The sequence below is a fragment of the Monopterus albus genome, unplaced genomic scaffold (assembly GCF_001952655.1).
Source record: "Monopterus albus unplaced genomic scaffold, M_albus_1.0 scaffold52.1, whole genome shotgun sequence".
Lineage (NCBI taxonomy): Eukaryota > Metazoa > Chordata > Actinopteri > Synbranchiformes > Synbranchidae > Monopterus > Monopterus albus.
The window spans coordinates 737,303-744,708 of record NW_018127932.1 but is presented as its reverse complement, the minus strand read 5'-3'; the positions used below and the strand labels follow the sequence as shown (position 1 = coordinate 744,708).

At 40.0% G+C, this 7,406-nt stretch overlaps 1 protein-coding gene across 7 annotated transcripts in view; it reads right to left on the bottom strand.

Moving 5' to 3' along the window:
* Positions 1-7,406, bottom strand: part of LOC109961139 (Kv channel-interacting protein 2) — a 138,206-nt gene that overhangs the window by 10,811 nt on the left and 119,989 nt on the right. The gene's annotated exons all lie outside the window — the stretch shown is intronic.

Sequence of the window (7,406 nt, the reverse complement as noted above, 5' to 3'; positions counted from 1 at the left end):
AGGTTCAATACAGTAACTACTCATGGTTGAAAGAATGCTAAAATTAATGTTAACATTAACTTGTGATAGGAAATGGGTGTCCAAGACACCTGGCCAATAAAGCTGATTCTGAGAACAGTTGTCTCTTGAGTCATGGTAACTGATGTCTTCCTTCTTGGTGGGGGCAGTCGCTGAAAAAGGCACTAGCAAATAAAATGTTTGGTGTGTCCCTGAATGAGAAACAGCCAGACGTCAACAAAAACAGAAAGTGACACCAGTTGGCCATCAAGTGGTGTCACCCAATTTTCAAAACAAGAAATGAATAGAAATTGATGGGGGAGGCAGGTGAATATTTAGTATACATTATATATGTGTCTGTCTTTCTGTGCCAGTGAGGTCGGTTCAGTGGTAAACAGAAAGGAAGCAAGAGACGGAGAGGAAGGTAATAGTGTGTGTGTGTGTGTGTGTGTGTGTGTGTGTGTGTGTGTGGTGGTGGTGGTGGTGGTGGTGGGGGGGTGTTGAGAGAGAGAGGTCTGCGGAGGGCTTGATCTGTCTGCTGTGTGATTAATGATTGTCAGAGTCAAAATAAAACCCAGAGCTACAATATCGCTGCTCATCCTCATGAGACTAAACAACCTGCACTTGATCCAAAACAGATACATGCTTTTGAGGTACACAAAATTACATTACAAGCAATTATTTTGCAGTCACAGACTGAGCTGATTTTTAAGAAATGTCCCCATGAATGCTCAAGGCCTAAAAGCACTAGTCACTATTATTTAGTGTGAGAGAGTCAAATGACTGCTCCAAATAAAATAAGGAAGACCTGTTAGGGCTTCTAATGGCGCTGAGGAATAAGACTATCTTACAAAAGGGCCTTTATGATCAAGTAAATTGAGAAAAATTGTCACCAAAAGGGAATTACTACACAACCAGTAATCTGTAGATATTTCTAGTCAACATAAAAGACCAGTCATGCCCTTCTGTCTTTATCACTTACACAAAGCATTTGGATATCAAGACAGAAATGTAAAATCGATATATTGCAAATAAACACAAAAATCTCACCTTTAACTTAACTTCTTTCCTAAAACTTTGGTCAGACATGATGGGTCTGTGATGCCACAAATATTGTGAGGTGTTGAAAAATCTATTATGTAATCTAGATGTCTAAACAGGAATATACAGCCATGTTAGCTTCTTGTTCCTGTTAGTGGCCAGGCGCACCCTTAGAGATAGGGTGAGGAGCTCGGTTACCCGGGAGGAGCTCAGAGTAGAACTGCTGCTCCTCCACATCGAGAGGAGCCAGCTGAGGTGGCTCGGGCATCTGTTTCGGATGCCTCCTGGGCGCCTTCCTAGGGAGGTGTTCCGGGCATGTCCCACCAGGAGGAGGCCCCGGGGAAGACCCAGGACACGCTGGAGGGACTATGTCTCTCGGCCTGTCTCTTGGCTGGCCTGGGAACGCCTCGGCATCCCCCCGGAGGAGCTGGAGGAAGTGTCTGGAGAGAGGGAAGTCTGGGCATCCTTGCTTAGACTGCTGCACCCCGCGACCCGGTTCCGGATAAGCGGAGGAAAATGGATGGATGGATGGTTAGCTTCTTCTTGAGTCTACTTACATGCATACAGTCAGCACAACAATGTTAACTAAGTGCTCGTGTTGGCGTGCCAATGTGCTCACAGTGACCTATCATGCTATGCTTAGCCTATTAACAATAAAAACAAAGAGCAGCTAAGGCTGAGGGGAACGTTATTAGTTTTGCAGGTATTTGATTCTAAACCAAGAGGTCGATGTATGCAGATTTCATGGATGGACATGGGAAATAAGGGTTCTCCAAAGTGTTTACAGGTGGAAACAATTTCATGGCAATCCCTCCAATAATTGTTGAGCCATTTCACTTAGAACCACACTCCGAACCAACCTCATGGTAGCACTAGAGGAAAGGTTAGGGGTTCATCATAGCCAGGATACACTCTCTGGGGACCATGAATATTTATAGACAATTCCATAGCAATCAATCAAGTAGCCGATGAATAAACGGCTGACATTTCTGTCCCTAGAGCCATGCTGTCAAACATATTTAGCATCTGTGTGTTTTCTGACCTAATAATCACCAAATCTGTGACACTGGGGAGCTTCACTAGATTTAAAAGATAGGTAAAAAAACAAAAACACATCCACAACTGCATGCGCACACATCAATCTCTTTGTGTAACCACTGTCATTTCAATGCTAATCAGATACATGTCCAAAAGATGGAAAGTATTGCTCCATTTGCTCAGAAAATGTGTGTGTGTTATATTTAGTAGGCCAGTGGTGAGTGTACAAAACAGCCTCTAGAAAATGTTCTCAGGTGGTTTTTTTTCCCTTCCCCCATGACTTTTACTCATCAACTAAATGGTCCTAAAAGCAGTGAGGTTCTTTTTTGTGCGAGAAATGACAGATGAAGCACAGGATCTTGTTTGAACCTAAACCGTATAAGGCCAGTGTACACAAGAAAGTGCCATCTGTAATATGTCCCAGCAGATGTTCTGATTCTGATATAATGATGGATATTCACTTGCCTGAATGTTAATCTGTGGTAGATGTTGACACCCTCACACATATGCATGCACACCCATGCACACACAGTGTGGTTAATCAATCTTAGTTGATTAGTTTCTGTGAGGCATATTTTGCCTGAAGCCAGACACACAGAGTAATTGAAATACCTCCATATTTAGACATCTACCTGAGCAATTATTCCTCTCAAAACTGATTAAAATGTCTAAGGGAGGAGGTGTGTGTGTCTGTGTGTGTGTGTGCAGCAGAGGAGACACAGAGGAGGTCATTGACAAATGGTCCTCAAAATTGGCTAGTGTGTTTCCAATTAGATAAGTGAAAGAAGAGATCCATTTGCATAGATCATTAGCTTTAGAGGATATTTTTAATACTGCAATATGGGGCAAAAACAGATTCATTCTACTGAGGTCAAGTCCTTTCAGCATAAAGTCCAGAGAGCTACTAACGATCTGTTTTCTGATTGCACACAATCAGGTGAGACGGAGGGATCTGACGGTTTTCTCTTTTGAAAAAAACAAGACGAATGGATTGTTTCTGAGTGCATGAATAGATGCTTATGTGACACTTACAGCTAGAGTTTAGGAGTTAAATGTGAATACACAGGAGGGGCAGATGTGGAATTTTAAATTATTTACAACTATAATTTATCACAATCTGTGTTATGGGGGAAAAAAACTCAGCCTGTTGATCTTCAATATTTATTTATTTAATTAATAAATTATTGATTGTGACACTTGAGTAAAATTTTAGATGGTTGAATAAAATGATCTTAATCAAACAAAACAGTTTTATTTAAAAAAAAATACTATCAAACCTCAGTGTTTCACAGAAGTTATATGATATACATTTTTAAAATTTCTCTAAAAATTTCCAAACATTGGAATTAATATGTTAGTACAGTAGTAATAATCAGCACAATGCACATTTATCTAAAGCAGACTTGATAATCAAATAGTCAAATAATTAAACTACTGTTTTATAGGTAAAAATGCTAAACATTTGCCAGTTCCAGCTTTCCATATGTTATTATTTTCAGGCTTGCTTAGTCTTCTGTGCTAATGAAAATGAATATCTTTGGCTTTAGTTTTATTATGCTTGAGCTCTGGGAAAATGTAATATGCACTTTTCATTATTCTTTGACATCTTATAGAACAAAGCAAAAACCAGTTATTAACTGAGAAATTACTCAGCATGTTCACTGATAATAAAAATGAAATGGTCATAGTGTTAACTTAAAGTAGCACAGGGCTGAAAAATCTCTGACTTTCCCCAAAACACATATTGCAGCACTTAACTTTTACGCCTGAAGAGGGCAGTGCAAGGCAACACGTTTGATTAGCAGCACAGCATTCAAAGGTGCTGTTCACCTCCAGCTACTCTCTTTGTTATCGTCCTTCATTTAAATTCAACTCTAGAGACCAGACTAACAGTGGGAGGGTAATGAAAGATCACAAGCCATTAACTATTTCCAGCACAGTCACGCCCACCTTTGCACAATGCCACTTTTGTCACTTAGCTGCATTCATGCTTTTTAAGATGCATCCTGTGTTTTTCGGTTGTGTAAAGCAGTCAATCTAAATTGGGTTTGCATCGCTCACAATGGACAGTTATAAACTTATTTCCATCTAATCATAAACACTCTGCTGCTCTACTGTTTCCCGCCAGGAGCCAAGTCGGGCAAACATCCTGAATGGGTCGATACTACAGAAAAAAGAAAAAGAAAAACACTATAGCGGCTAACAAGGTTTGAATCATAGACCTCCGAAGGTTTGGTTTAAGCTGTTGAAAGACCTGTTAATAAAAAGACAACTATAACAAATCTATTACAACTGAAAGTGTATTGCAGAGAAACTATATTATCACAATTTCCAGGCAAACAAACATTATTTCCAGCCAAACATTATTATGTCACAAGACAGTGAAACTTAATGTGCAACTCAATCAGGTGGCAGCAGCCTACTGGAAAGTTATCCTAAACATTTACTGGGATGAAAAGAAGATCACATTGGCAGTTAAATCATTGACAGGATAGCAGCACCTGTAGCCTTCTTGTGCAAACAGTTGGAGCATCTTTAAACAGAAAGCCCACTGTGACATGATAAACAGCCTGCATCTGGGAAAAGTTCTTGAGATGTAATTTTAAGCTGTGTTCATGCAAATATTTTCAACCTTTAATAAGTTCATAAAGAATATTTTCAAGGACAAACCTGCATGTATGTGTTAATTTATTAGTTTATTCTCAATGCTATCAGCTTTCTTCAGACGTGTTGTCAGAGGAAGAGCAGCAGAACATCAACAACTTCTGTTCTTTTATCCACAGAGCACCTGCCATACAAATGTCTTTCATGCACATGCACACACACACACACACACGCATATGTTAAACTCCAACTGCGACAAGGGTAGCCTGAGGAGCAGTGACAGAAGACAGTGACAGACAAAGGGGGAGAGACACACAAGGAGAAAGACAAAGGAGGAGGGAGAGAGGGCCAGCAAAGAATAGAGAAAGTTGTGTATTAAATATCCTCTGCCTGATCCTCATGTGTTCCAGGCTCTCATCTTCTAGCTGGCCGGCAATCAGAGGGGCAGAGAGAGAAAGAGCCTCAGACAAGGACAACAAGGACAGGCTCCTCCACACTCTGCAGTTTCATTACTGTTTATAAAGTTTGCCACAGCCAGGATACTTGTCGTCCAAACCAGTGATAGATGCTAGATGTCTATGAACCTGTCCTTGTTTCAACTCTCCCAACAGAATTATGACTTCTTGGTTAGTAATTAAAATCTTAAAAACATGTCTTCATAACAATCAGAAGCTTCAGGTGACTACTTTTTATTGTTCTGAGGTCAAGGCACTACTATAATTGACTGACACAGAATAGCATCGGAGCTGACAGTGATGGTGTCCTCAGACCCCTCCAGAGTATGTGAAGCAATGCAGCTCATTCTAAATGGACCACAAAAACACACAAATACACGTACAATTCTCCATTAGCCTGCCTTTCTATTGAAGGACAATTACAATAAGAGAGATGGGTGTGTATGTGAGTGTGTGCTTGGACACAAATTGGGCCTCTGCTGACCGCTAAGCAATTTACCTGCACTTATCCTGTGGTCATACTGTCTCACTGCCTTTCTCTCTCTCTTTCTCTCTCTTTCAGACACACACACACACACACACATACAGTGCATACACATTAAACTGTGTTGATCATGGCCAAATATCCTCTTAATCAAGAAAAATGATGTGCTGAGCCTTATTGTAGCACCAAGGGATATTGTCCATGGAGCTAAAACCGTATTACTAATCACAGACGCACTCCTTGATGGTTCATTGTCTAGATGCTATGAATATTTGTATAAAACTTTGTGCCAATTCATCTAGTAGATTGGCAGATTTAACTGAATATGTAAAAACCTGACCTTGTGGTGGTGCTAGAGGAAAAACTGAGGAATCACCAAGGGCATTAAACTCTATCCTGTACAAACCATGGTTATCCATCAAACTTCAAAAGGCAATCCATCCTAGTTGTTAAGACATTCCAGTCTGGGCCAAAGTGGTAGATAACTGACAGACAGACATTGCCATCCATAGCCATGCTGCTAGCGTGGCTAAAAATGTTATTGATTGAGAACAACAAATAGTTCCTGTATATGGAAAGCACTAGATTTATCATAACAGTCTATGCTCTAAATTGCAAGCAGGTGGAATAATGACTGCAAAGTCCAGGTAAATTATTTTTTTTAATCTGTAAAGTAAAGGAGCTGTAGGCAGACAAGTTGAAAGGTCATTTTAAACTGACACAAGGTTAAGTATCATAATTACCAACCTAAATAGTTCTACAAATCAAAATACTGAAGTCCAGCTTCCTGAATTTCTCATTGGGTCCTTCACAGGACCTTGAATTCATTGCTTCATTTTTTGTTCTATATAGACCCACTTCTAATTTTCAGTGACCTGACATGAACAGAACAGAAGGAACAAAGTAAAACATGACTGTGGAAAGTAAAAGATCAGAATCTGTAGGCTGGTTTGACATAATGGCTCATATCCCTGTGTTAAATGAATGAATATGAAAGCAAGAAGAGGCCATATCAAAGGTCTCTCAGAAGTCATGAAGCAGCGCTGGGACATATGCCTGACATCAGGGCCCCCATCAAGCCCAATACCAGTTCTCTTTATTCCAAAATCGAAGGCTGAAAGAGATGTAGGAAAGAAATGCCACATGTTTTGTGCAGGTTTGTGTAAGTTTCTAAGCAGCTCCAATTAGTCACATATATCCACTGAAAGACAGGAAGATATAAATCTCACTGACAAAACCAGGAAGGGAAAATAAACCAATGTATTTGTTACTGGCAAACATCCAGAGAGAGTTTTCTTTTGTATCTTGAGTAAGTTCAAGTCAACAACTGCTATCTGGGGAATGTTTTTATAGAACAATAGGAAGGTGAAAGAACTGGCTGTGTGGTTAGAAACTTTCCTCAGGCACTCTGACATCCAGTTCAGACCAGAACATCCCAACGTACAACTTTTCAATTTCAGCTTCTAAAGAGCACACTCCAGCCATTAGCCATTATTAACCTTTAAATCTATCAGAGCCTTGTAAATTTCCAGGCCACACATACTGCATGCATGTTCCATCACACACATACAGTCTTCCCTCTTTAACTTTCTCTTGGGAACAAAGAAACAGTGCGTGTATGTGTGTGAGTTTAAAGTGTAGGGTCAGCAACACAACTCATTCAAGTGATAGTCACTTTACCCTGTATCAACAAAAAATAACTCAGTATGACTGACAAAGAGAGACCTGCAAGAGGGAGAAGAGATGATATTTCAACCAATATTAATGCTTTATCCTTTCCCCCCGCT